Raw genomic sequence first — 13,480 nt, 5'->3', positions numbered from 1 at the left:
TATTCACCCCAGTGATTTCCAGTAGGGACAAAAGGAACAAATATTCAAAGTGCTAATAAGAAGGGCATCCAATTACAATGGGAAAGAAAAAGTGACTTTGCACAGAAATGTACATCTTCATATGTGGCTTGCATCCTGCCACTTGGTTTGGACTTAGGATCAAATGCCTTATAGGCCACTGATAATGAGATGTCACAGCTTGGTCAAGGATGGTGCTGGGTGTAAAAAAGAATTGATATTCAGTTTTTTACATTTACAAGTTCAGAAGCCTAGTTGTTCCTTAAGCTTTTGAGTCAACCTTACAAATTCTATCATTTTATTTATTTACTAGCCTAGTTTTATTCAATTACTTTTAAAAAAACCGTTTGACTAATGTGTGTCTCATTTGTGACTTGATTAAAAGGCTTGAAATATTTTATATCACATTTGTACATTTGACAGATTGTATTTATGTCTTAGGTCCTTCAGTTATCTCATTCAGCAAACCTTTCTGAAGACTTAAATGATTTAGGCCAGGCGCAGTGGCTCACACTTGTAATCCCAGCACTTTGGGAGGCTGAGGAGGGCGGATCACCTGAGGTCAGGAGTTGGAGACCAGCCTGGCCAATATGGTGAAACCCTGTCTCTACTAAAAATACAAAATTAGCTGGGTATGGTGGTAGGCACCTATAATCCCAGCTACTTGGGAGGCTGAGGCAGGAGAATTGCTTGAACCATATATATGTGTGTGTACATATATATGTGTACAAACATATATATAGAATATGAATATTATGTAAATCAATGGACTTAAAGTTATTTAAAATATTCCAAAATAGAAAATCAGTGTACTATAGTTTTGACTTAATATCACAAATCTAAATCAAGTACTCAATGACATGTTTTAAATTGGCATTATAAGCTGCCGCTCTAAAAGTTCAAATTTTTAACACCATGACAATATAAACAACTAAGTAAGTTTTAACATATTCTTCAACACAAAAATCTTAATGTTTCTGATGTATTTGAAGATTTTTATGTCTCAGATCTCATTCTTGGTATAAATAAAAGTTGTGTGCTCATATACCTATTGTAGAGCCAGAGGTTCCTTTGGGCACAGGTCTGGAGTGGAAGACAACCAGGGCAATTATTTTTACTCCAATTAAGGAAACTGTGAGATCATCCCACGTAAATCTGAGGGAAGCCTTCTATATTGGTTTCCTATGTTGCTGCAGCAGATTACTTCAAACCTATGTGACTTTAAACAACACCCATTTATTATCTTACAGTTTTGGAGGCCAGATATTTAAAATGGGTCAGCAGGGCTGCATTCTCTCTGGAGGCTCTAGGTGGAGAATCCGTTTTCTTGCCCTTCCCAGCTTCTAAAGTCTGCCTGCATTCTTTGACTAATGACCCCTTCCTCTATCTGCAAAGCCAGGAGTATAGTATCTTCAAATCTCCCTCTCTCTCTGACCTCTGTTTCCATCATCATATCACCTTTTTCTGGCTTTAACTCATTTGTCTTTCTCTTGTAAGGACCCTTGTTATTCCACTGGGCCTGCCGGGTACCCTAGGATCATCTTCCCATCTCAAGATCCTTAACTTAATCATATCTGCAAAGTCTCTTTTTCCATGTAAGGTAATATAAAGGCATGTATTCAGGTTTTGGAGATTAGGACATGGACATCCTTGGGAGGCTGTTATTCTGTCTACTCCCTCTTCTGCAAACACCAGATGCTGGTCTGTCCAAATCCCCAACAAGCCACACTGGACTTTATGTCAGTGACCCTTAACTTCAAGTGAGGGATGTTCCCATAGCCCACGTTCCTGGATTCATATTCCATGTATTGCCTAATTTTTCTGTCTACATTCCAAAGTCTGCAGCCATTTTATTGCTTGATTGATTTTGTATGTGGCTGTTATATACAAATCTCATTCTGCTTTGATCCAAAGACTTTTGAACTTGACAGAATCCTACATTCTTACACATACTTCCTAGGACATAGAATTCTTATAGTGCTAGGTGATGGCACACTGAATTCTGGATGTCTCTCGTGGCTTTGTCAAGGCTCATAAGACCTCTCTTATGACAGACATTTAGTACATGGGCCATTATTAGGTACAGAAACTTCCATTGGCATACTTGGTAGCAATGCTGTCTTCATCTTTCTTGGTGAGCCAGGATACTTCTTCAGTGCTTATTGCTCAGCTTCACAATACCACAGAATGGATGCACCTCTGTGAGCCTTCTGAGCCCCAGCATGACCACGGCAAAAGCAGGAGACTTAGTGGGATCCCGGGTGGATCCTGGACATACCCCAGCCTTACTCAGTCAGTCTCTCTAGGGGTGGGACCTGAGAATCCGCCTTTTTAACAGGCTCTCCAAAAGACCTTTATGCACGCTAGGGAGACCCACCTTTAGAGTGTCCTTGCCATACAGCAGTGGAGTCTCTAGGCAGTGGCAATGTCCCTTATCCCATTACTTTAGCTCTACAATTTTTTGCATGGTGGACATGTGGTCAGGACCTACAGGCTCTAGAACAGGACACAGCGGCTTATGTGGGTCTCCCTGCTCCCCAGTTGTATGACCTTGAACAAGATCCCTACACTCTCTGGCCTCACCTTCCTCATCAATGAGATGGAACATATTATTGGCACCAGCACCCACATCATATGGTTGCTGTGAAGCTCATTGTGTTAATACATTTAAAACACTCAGAACACTGGCTGGTACATAGTAAGTACTCAATATCTCTTAGCTATTTGAAGTTTATGTAATACATAAATGCTACATATAATCTGTGTTTTAGTTTGGGAAAGGTTATCATGGAGAAGGTGTTGGCCCAACTTTCATCTCGACTCCACAACCAAGTGTTGAGAAAACTGGATTTTCCTGTTTATATATCCTTCTAAGATTTCATTTGCTTGCACAATACTGCAGTTTTTTCTGTTTCCTTTCCCTAAATGCAGATGCATGTTGTTCAACAGAAAATATCAAGACTAAAAGAGGCCTGAAAGGGCATATAGATAGATCAACAACAACAGAAATAATAACTATATCATAAGAAAAATATTAACTACATTTGTTGACCATGCCTTAGTCTGTTCAGGCTACTATAACAAGATAGGGTGGCTTATAAACAATAGGAATTGGCCAGCTGTGGTGGCTCATGCCTGTAACCCCAATACTTTGAGAGGCCGAGGTGGGTGGATCACAAGGTCAGGAGTTCAAGACCAGCCTGACCAACATGGTGAAACCCTGTCTCTACTAAAAATATAAAAATTAGCCAGGCGTGGTGGTGGGTACCTGTAATCCCAGCTACTCAGGAGGCTGAGGCAGCAGAATTGCTTGAACCTGGGAGGCAGGGGTTGCAGCAGGCCAAGATCAGGCCACTGCACTCTAGCCTGGGCGACAGAGCAAGACTCTATCTAAAAACAAAAAAAGAATTTATTTCTCACAGTTCTGGAGGGTGGAAAGTTCACGATCAATGTGTCAGCAAACTCAATGTCAGGTGAGGGCCCGCTTTCTCATAGATAGCTGTCTTCTCATTCTAACCTCACATGACAGGAGTGAGAGGTCTCTTTCAGGCATCATTCATAAGGGCATTAATCCCATTCATGACGGCTCTACCCCTGTGACTTAATCACCTTCCAAAAACCCATTTTCTAACCCCATCACCTCAGGGAGTAAGTATTTCAACATACAAATTTGGGGGAGACATGAACATTTAGACCATAGAAGACCATTTACTATGTGTGATGGTTAATTTTATGTGTCAACTTGATTAGGCCATAGTATACAGTTTTGGGTCAAACACCAGTCTAGAGGTTGCTGTGAAGGCGTTATTTAGATGTGATTAACATTTGAATCAGTACTCTTTGAGGAAAGCATATTACCTTCCATCATATGGGTGGGCCTCGTCCAGTCAATTGAAGGTCTTAAGAGAAAAAGATGGATGTCCCCCAAGAAAGAAAGAATTCTGTCTTCAGACTGCTTTTAGACTCTAGCTGCAATGCCAGTTCTTCCCTGGTGTACCAGCTTGCTCATCTGCCATGCAGATTTCGGACTTGTCAGCCCTCACATTCACATGAGCCAATTCTTTAAAGTGTCTCTTTTTCTCTGTCTCTCCATAGATATAATAGAGAGACAGATAGAGATTTAGATAGATGATAGATAGATAGATAGATAGATAGATAGATAGAGATCGATAGACAGATCTAGAGATAGATCTATCTCCATTTCTATCTATTCTATCGGTTCTGTTTCTCTGGAGAACCCTGACCTAGACCAAAGCAGTATGTGACAGGCCAGAACTGATACTTCACACAACTCTGGAGGGCACCATTCACCCTAAGCTGAAACATGCCAGGAGTTTTGTAAATACTTTGCACATGGCCTCTCATGGAACCCTCACGATAGCTCTTTGAGGGAGCTGCTATTTTTATTCCCATTTTAAAGATAAGGGAATCAAAGGGTAAGAGAGTCAACTCTCAAACCCAGGGTCTTAACAGCTTAGTGTGGGTGTGACTGAAAGCAGCTGTGTCCAGTACATTAAAGTAGTTAAAGTGCAGTGCCGAGGCTAGAGCCAACACCTCCTCATTCTTACCACACTGCCTTTTCACACCAGCAAGCTTCCTTACAGAAAGAAGAGAAAATTTAGAACCTTGCTTCACAAGAGCAAGCGGAGAAAGAAAGAAAATTAGTCCCGACTGGAACATTTCTGGTGAGTGCTCAACTATATTTCGTATTAGCTGCCACTGGTTAAGAGTCATAGGCCCCTGAGAACTCAAGATAAAGCAATTCTCCAGTTAGTGACTTCAACTTGCCTCCTATTCTCTTGCTCTTTGTATCTCAACTTTCAATATGATTTCGAGGCATGTAGAAATGCCTGCCTGGGTGTCCTTCTGGGCTTTCTGCATGAGCTTTTCAACAAGGAAAGGTCAGGCAAGAAGTGCTGGGCTTATTTGCATCCCCTCAATCTTGAGACTGAAATGAAAAAATCTTTGTCCAAGAAAGGAGCCTAGCTCTTCTCTCAATGGTTGTCTGAGGCAGAGAGACCTGCAGCTTTTAAGAAGCCCTGTGTTGCCTTTCTGAAGTGAGGTTTGTTTTCTATCTCCCCACCAGGTATTAGTCCATTTAGGAAATAGTGTTAAAAGCAATTGCTTGACCAGTTCGGGCTAACCCAGGGGTTGCCAAATCCATGCTTCTTGCGCAATTTACAAAATATTTTCTTTGTAGTTGTCCTTGAAGCCCAAGAGGAACTAATGGCTTTAACTACCAGCCTACATGTTTCAAAGTGATTTCCACATCAGGAAGCCATTGTCGGCTTCCCCAAACACTTAATTGGTATAGGATGTGAGCAATTCTGAAAGGCCACGCTTCTTATTCCAGCCCCAATTCACCGCTCAGATAAGAGCTGGTTTTCAGCAACGATTTCCATTTCTGCCTCCTTGTGTGTGCTAAATCATTTATGGCTCCATTTTTCTACGGACTAAAAGTCTTCTTTGGTCATGAAAAAGCATTATAATTACCCCTGGCACCCAAGAAATGGAGTTGGCTTTGCGGTCACAAAGACCAAAGTGATCTGTGTTGGCATAAAACCAACGAGGAATGGCATTAAAAACAGCCTTTGCAAGTGCATGGTGGTAAAGAGCACAGCCTCTAAAATCTAGACAAGTTAACTTACTTCTCTCTAGACCTCAGTTTCCTCATTTGTCAGTTGGGGTTATAATGATACTTCCCTTATAGGGTAATTCAGGGAGTAAGTGAAATACGCACAAAGTTCATAGAACAGTAACTGGCACATAACATATTATACAAAGCAAGCATTTATCATCCTCCTCCTCTCTTCCTCCCTCTGGCATCACCAACATCATTCTCATTGGCAGCATCTTTGAGTAAGAACATCTTTTTAGAAATTATGCAAAACTCAGAAGTCATAAGGAAGAAAAGTTAAAAGTTTAACCATATAAAAATAAAAAATATATATATGAAAAAATAAAGAAATCCATAAACAAAGTCCAAAGATAAATTCTAAACTAGGAGAAAAATGTTCTCCACACATTTGCCAGATTAAGGCATTATTTCCATTTACAAAGATAAGCAACCTGCTTTTAAAACAAGTGTTTGCTGAAGAAATATAAAAGAACAGTCAAAGAAGAAAGAAAGAGAAAGAATGAGAATAAAAGGAAAAAGAAATAAATATGGTGAAAAGACACAGGCAGTTTTTAGAACATTTAAAGGAAATGACAAGCAAATGAATTACACCCAATTTATTTCATAATCAATGGAATATACATTAAAAGATCAATGAGAATTTTTTTCATCTATCAAATGATGAAAAAATTGGTAGTACTCAGTATTTGCAAAAGTGTTCTCCACCTCTGAGGCCACGTTTGGTGGCTCATACCTGTAATCACTTTGGGAGGCCGAGGCAGGCATATCACTTGAGGCTAGGAGTTCAAGACCAGCCTGGCCAATGTGGCAAAACCCCGTCTCTACTAAAAATATAAAAATTAGCCGGGCATGGTGGTGCGTGCCTGTAATCCCAGCTACTCAGGAGGCTGAGGCAGAAGAATGACTTGAATCTGGGAGGCGAAGTTTGCAGTGAGCCAAGGTAGTGCCACTGCACTCCAGCCTGGGTGATAGAGAGGGAGACTCCATCTCAAAAAAAAAAGCGTTCACCTCTGCAATGGGCAATTTGGTAATTCTCAAAATCATACATTTTTAAGTGTAACTTAAAAATAATTTCCTTAAAATATAACAGGACTAATAGAAGTGTATTGTAGCATTCTTTTCTATAGCAAAGTATTAGAAATAACCTAATGCCCCTTAATAGTAGATTAGTTAAATGAACTACCTATATAATGGTATATTAGTTATCTATTGCTGCATAGCAAATCACCCTGAAACTTAGCAGCTTACAACAACACACATTTACTATCTCATAGTATCTGTGGATCAGGAATCCAGGTATGGTTTAGAGACCCTGAAAGGTCACAGACTATGTAGACTACAATCAGTCGCTGGCCAGCATTGTAGTCATTTCTAGGCTGACTGGAGAGGGATCTGCTTCCAAGCTCACCCCATGGTTGTTGGCAGAATTCGGGGCTCCTGGCCAGGAAGCTGCCCTCAGTCCCTTGGATCTCTACATAGGGCAGTTCATGGCATGGCAGCTTGCTTCCTCAGAGTGAGCAAGTGGAAACAGCCTGAAAGAAAATGACAGCAAGATGGAAGTCACAGACTTTTATAACCTAATCTCAGAGGTGACTGTATTAGTCTGTTCTCACACTGCTAATAAAGACACACCTGAGACTGGGTAATTTATAAATGAAAGAAGTTTAATTGATTTATAGTTCCATATGGATGAGGAAGCCTCATAATCATGGCAGAAGGCGAATGAGGAGCAAAGTCACGTCTTACATGGTAGCAGGCAAGAGGGCTCGTGCAGGGGAACTCCCATTTATAAACCATCAAATCTTGTGAGACTTATTCACTACCACAAGAACAATATGGAAGAAACCACCCCCATGGTTCAATTTTCTCCACCTTGCTTCATCCTTGACATGTAGAGATTATTACAATTCAAGGTGAGATTTGGGTAGGGACACAGCCAAACCATAACAGTGACATTCCTCCCCTTTTGCTATATTCTATTCATTAGAAGCAAATCATTAAGAAATTCAAACATCATGAATTTTCACTCCTAACTTCTTCAGTATTCATCTTTAAAAAATAAGAACATTCTTCTCCTTAACCACAATGCCATTGTGACATCTGACATAATCAAAATAATTCCTAAGGCCTTGTTTCCATCTTAAAATGTTTCCAGTTGTCCCAAAATGTCTCTTACAGATGGTGTATTGGAACCACGTGCCAATTAAGATCCATATGTTGCATACATCTGATTGTTAATATCTCTTACCTCTCTTCTAATCCTAAGCACCTCCTTGTTTTCATGCTACGAATTTGGTGAAAAGGAGGCAGTGATCCCATCTTCTGGATTTTTCAGTGTACTCTCTCGTGATGTACTTTAACTTGTTCCACTAACTCCTGTATTTCTTATAAACTAGATGCTAGATCTAAAGCCTTAATTGCATTCAGCAAGACTATTTCATAAGTGACACTGTGTCCTCCAAATTCTAAGAGGCACATAATGGCTGGTTGTGCCACCACTGATGATATATAAATTGATCAGAATGATCTTTTTAACTATTCATATCACTCCCCTGCTTAAAACCCTGTAAACTCCATCACAAAATAGAATAAAACCCTAGTTGCTTACCACAGTCTTGCCCTTGTTTACTTCTTTCCCCATTGGTCACTACACGTCAACCACATTGTTACTATCCCTCAAATTTGCCAAGCTCTCTCTCAGCTTAGGCGCTTTCCACTTACTGCTTGGGACACTCTCCCCCTAGAACTTTTCGTGGCTGGCTACTTCTCAGCCCTTTCCAAAAGCCCTTCTTACCAAGCCACTCTCTGACTCATAGTCCTGTTTTATTTTCTTTGGCATTTATCGCAACTTGAAGCCATGAAGCAATTTCGTCTTTTTTTTTTTTTTTTGCTTGTGTATGTCTTTAAGTGTTTATGAATCTGCCTTCCCACACTGGAATATAAACTCCTCAAGGGCAGGCTGCTCACTACTGTACCCTAAAAATTTGAAACAAGCCCTGGTACTTAGTAGATTCTCAATAAATATTTGTTGAGCAAATAAATGAATCTTACCAGCAATTTTTCAAGGTGGTTTATGTTAAGATACAGTTTCTAGGACACCTAACTTGATGAGAATAAAAAAGCACTAGCCACTATCTGTATTTTGGGGAGGGGATTGTTTGTTTGTACTTCTTTCTTCACTGCTCTTTTTGGTGGTATGTATAATGCTTTCATACCAGAGAATGTTGCTATTCAAACTGTGGTCCGCAGACCAGCAGCATCAACATCACCTGGGAGCTTGTTAGAAATGCAAAATGTTAGACCCTAGCACAGACCTATGAATCAGAAGCTGTGCTTAACAAGATCCCCAGGTGATTTGAATACATTTTAAAACTTAAGAAGTACTGATCTAAAAATCCTGGTCTATTCCACTTCTCCTTCCCACCCTACTCTCCAACTGCACCGAACCTCCCCATTGTTAAGCCTTACTGGCCCATCCCAGGAAGCAGCTTCTGGTGCCTCTTGAACTATTTACCTAAAGGCTTATCTTCTCAGGCTTCTTCCCTCCGGATTTTGTTCTGTTTATAAATACTGAGGCTGAAATGTAAACCATATTGAAGCTCTTCTCTAAAAGGCCTGCGTGTCCTGGTAAGCCTTCACATCTGCAGGTATCTATTGACATATCTTAAGCAAACAATTTTAAATGATTCCACTGGTGCCCTGCGTTTAGCTTTTCCCTTTATCTTGCCTGGTAAGCAGATTGAGGTTAATGTTTATTTTTAAAGCATGCAATACTCACAATATTTCTTAAACATGGGTTGAAGTCACATACCACCAGCCTTGGAATTGGGGTTTGAGCTCATTCTGTCTGATTCTAAAGCCTGGGCCGTTAATCTCTATGGAGTAACAGGCACAAAAGTATGCTTTACGAAAGCACCATTTGTTTGTCCATTAGTTCATTCACTCATTCAAAAGGCATGTGAGAGTGTTGGGTGATAAAGAAATGTAGAACTCTTCAGCCTACCGCACAAAAGTAACCTTACAATGTTGAGTCATGTAAATGGTGAACATACTCTGGGTGTAGTGGAGGACTTCATGGAGGAGGTAGCAGGCATAGGTGCCTTTGAGGAGTAGAAGGCCCAGTAAATCAGTGTCCTAGGACTGTCCCCAAACCCTTGGATCTAACTTGATTCAGGATCTTGGGTGTCTTCTAGGCAATCACTGGGCTTTAGTCTCTTTAGGATGTGCCCAGCAATCCTGTAGGACTCAGGGCAAAGGGCATTTGCCTTCATGCAACAAAATTTTCCTAAGCACCTACTACATGCTAGACACAGCCCTAGGAACTGGGAGTCCATTGATAAATTAGGCAAAATACCCATTCTTGTGGGGCTTATTTTCTAATGAGGTATCAAAGAGATAAATAAATAACGTTTGAAATCCTCGATGGTTTTGGTGCACAGAAAAGACCATTTCAAAATGTATCTTGGTTTTAGAAATTAATGATTAATTTATTTAAGGCACATGTTTTTAAAAGGCAAGGGTTTAAGCTCAGCTTATATGTCTACTTGTATCAAAAAATGTGAGCTGCCATTTTTAAAGATCATTTGAGTGTTTGAGTCCACTTGCAAACTCAATTAATTCCAACATTATCAAACATTTTAAGCTACATTTATAAATTCTGTGTATTCAGTTTCACTTTTTAGTAGCTCATTTGTGTTATTGATAAATCTTCCTAGGTGCCTAAGTAATTTACATAAATCTGTTAAATTAAGAGAATAAATGTAATTTTTAAAGTGTCTTAAATATTCTAACAATATATATAAACTTAATAAGATCTCAAAATTCTAAGCCAAGATCAATTATTACTCAATTACATATTTGAAATGAGTATTAGTAGGCTGATCTGTTCATGCTAATAGACTAAATTCTTGTAAATATAATAAGCACATAAAATATACATTTTAACATGAAATATTTATATACATATTAATATTATGACTTGATTATCTTAAATATTTTAGTAATCATAAATTTCCCCACGGTTGAAATATGCTTAATCTTAAAGGAAGCAATGATACTGGCACTTTCAGATTTGGGGTTTGCTGAGTTTAATACCTAAGGTGTGGCTAGATCTTGGGGTGTCTAATTGGTCAGCTGAATTCCTTCTTAAGAGAAGCCTGAAGAAGTGGTGGCTTCACCTACATTCTTTATATTCGTGTAACTCATGACTTCTCACCCACACACTGTTGGTTTTTGCATTTCTTCCACTCTGTAGATAAAGGTGTATGATGGTTAAGATTGGGTGTCAACTTGATAGGCATGAAGGATACAAAGTACTGTTCCTGAGTGTGTCTGTGAGGGTGTTGCCAAAGGAGATCAACATTGGAGTCAGTGGACTGGGAGAGGCTGACCCACCCTCAGTCTGAGTGGGCACCATCTAATCAGCTGCCAGCATGGCTAAGATTAAAGCAGGCAGAGAGACGTGGAAAAACTGTACTGTCTAAGTCTCCCAGCCTCCCTCTTTCTCCTGTACTGGATGCTTCCTGCTCTCAAACGTCAGACTCCAAGTTCTTCAGCTTTTGGTCTCTTAGACTTTCACGAGTAGTTTGCCAGGAGCTGTCAGGCCTTCGGCCACAGACTGAAGGCTGCACTGTCAGCTTCCCTACTTTTGGGGTTTTGGGACTAGGACTGGCTTCCTTGCTCCTCAGCTTGCAGACGGCCTATTGTGGGACTTCACCTTGTGATCGTGTGAGTCAATAGTCCTTAATAAACTCCCTTTCATATGTACATCTATCCTATTAGTCCTGTCCCTCTAGAGAACCCTGGCTAATACAGAACACATGAACTTCACCAGAATTTGACTTTTTCTCCCCCTTCAGAATCTAAAGGCCACACAACTCTTACAGATTTCAGATTAAATTGCGGCTATCTGTCAGGAAACTGTGGAATTTTTAAGCCTAATATCCAAGGTCATTCTGTGGACAAGCCATGCAATATGAAAAGAAGAAAACTAAAGCAGAGGGATCAGAAAGTGACAGGAAAGGCACTGTTATATAGGGTGCTCAAGGGTGACCATGGGGTTAGATCCTGAATGATGGAAGTGATGGGCCTATGCTGGTATCTGGGGTAATAGTGTTCCGGGTAGAGAGAACAGGAGATGCAAAGGCCTTGTGGAAGGAGTGTGCTTGGCTTTTTTTTTTTTTTTTTTTTTGACAGAGTCTTGCTGTGTTGCCCAGGCTGGAGTACAGTGGTGTGATCTTGGCTTATTGCAATGTCCACCTCCTGGGCTCAAGCGATCCTCCTGCCTCAGCCTCTTGGGAAGCTGGGATCACAGGCGCCAGCCACCATGCCCAGGTAATTTTTGTATTTTTAGTAGAGACAGAGTTTTGCCATGTTGGCCAGGCTGGTCTCACACTACTGACCTCAAGTGATTCACTTGCCTTGGCCTCCCAAATTGCTGGGATTACAGGCATGAGCCATCTTGCCAGCCCCACACTTGGCATTTTAAAGGAACAGCAAGGAGGCCAGGGGACTTGAGTTATGAGTGAGGGGAGAGTAGTAAAAGATGAAAACAGAGGAGAATAGGGCAGGATATTGGGATGGGGGCAGTTGACACATTTCCTTAGGAACCAGGATCAGGAGCCTGAACTCCTTTCTGAATGAGGTAGGAAGCCATTTGAATTGACTTGGGTTTTAAAAAGCTTTCTCTGGCTGCCTATTGGTGAATAGAATGTCATTGGGCTGGGAGAAAAGCAGAAAAACTAGTTAGGAAAAAGCTCTTAAAATAGACCAGTCCAAGCTGGGTGCAGTGGCTCACACCTGTAATCCTAGCACTTTGGGAGGGAGCACAAGGCGGGTGGATCACCTGAGGCCAGGAGTTCGAGACCAGCCTGGCCAACACGGTAAACCTAATCTCTACTAAAAATACAAAAAATAGCCAGGTGTGGTGGCACATGCCTGTAATCTCAGCTACTCAGGAGGCTGAGGCATGAAAATCGCTTGAACCTGGGAGGTGGAGGTTGCAGTAGCTGAGATGACACCACTGCACTTCAGCCTGAGTGACAGAACGAGACTCTGTCTCAAGGAAAAAAAAAAGGGACGGGGAGATCCAGAAGTCACAGTGATTCACAGATCCACAGTCACCAGTGGAAACTGTGCCAAGTGACTGGATTCTAGATGTCTTCTTAAGGCAGTACCAACATGATTGGCTGAGGGATGTGAGACCAAGGGAGGAATCCAAGAGAACAGTGTAACTGGAAGAATTGTTTCTGAGATGGAAGATACTGGCGAAGTAACAAATGGGGTCGGGGGATCAGGGGTTCAGTCGGACACATGCCAGGTGAGAGACATCCGGGGGGAGAGTCAAGGAGCAGCTGGACACATGCACCTGGAACTCAGGCTGGAGGCGAAAGCCATGCTGTGGGCTGACTCTGATCCACCCTGAGCTCTAGATTGAATGTCCAGCTGCTCTTTGGTGCCCCCATCAGGATGTCTAGGTGGCATCTCTGATGCTCAGCAAGAAGCGGTTACTATCTATTAGCACTATCTGCCATGGGTGGCTGGTCTGGGTCAGGCTAGAGGAAGAACCTGGTGTATTCTTCCAGGAAAATAAGTAGTGTCATCTGAGTGGCTTATTAGAATTTCTGGCTCCTTTTACAATGGAATTTCCAAGATTAATGTACTATACCCCAAATTTCTAGATCATAGTTAAGCCAGCTTGGATAACATGCTTTGGGTGTACAGTAGAGGTTAAGGATTTGATATCAAAACATGAGTCCAAATCTCTTCACTTGACTACTTCCAGTGTTGAAGCATTAAGTTCCAGTGTTAAGCATGAGTGCCTCC

General features: G+C 41.1%; 2 protein-coding genes across 2 annotated transcripts in view; both read left to right on the top strand.

The window, feature by feature from the left end:
- THOC7 (THO complex subunit 7) overlaps positions 1-13,480 on the top strand; it is a 738,093-nt gene that overhangs the window by 64,425 nt on the left and 660,188 nt on the right. The gene's annotated exons all lie outside the window — the stretch shown is intronic.
- The window catches only part of PSMD6 (proteasome 26S subunit, non-ATPase 6), a 1,096,682-nt gene that overhangs the window by 600,674 nt on the left and 482,528 nt on the right, over positions 1-13,480 (top strand). The window lies entirely within an intron of this gene.

This window comes from Macaca thibetana, chromosome 2 (assembly GCF_024542745.1).
Source record: "Macaca thibetana thibetana isolate TM-01 chromosome 2, ASM2454274v1, whole genome shotgun sequence".
Lineage (NCBI taxonomy): Eukaryota > Metazoa > Chordata > Mammalia > Primates > Cercopithecidae > Macaca > Macaca thibetana.
This window is presented reverse-complemented; position numbering and strand designations above follow the sequence as displayed.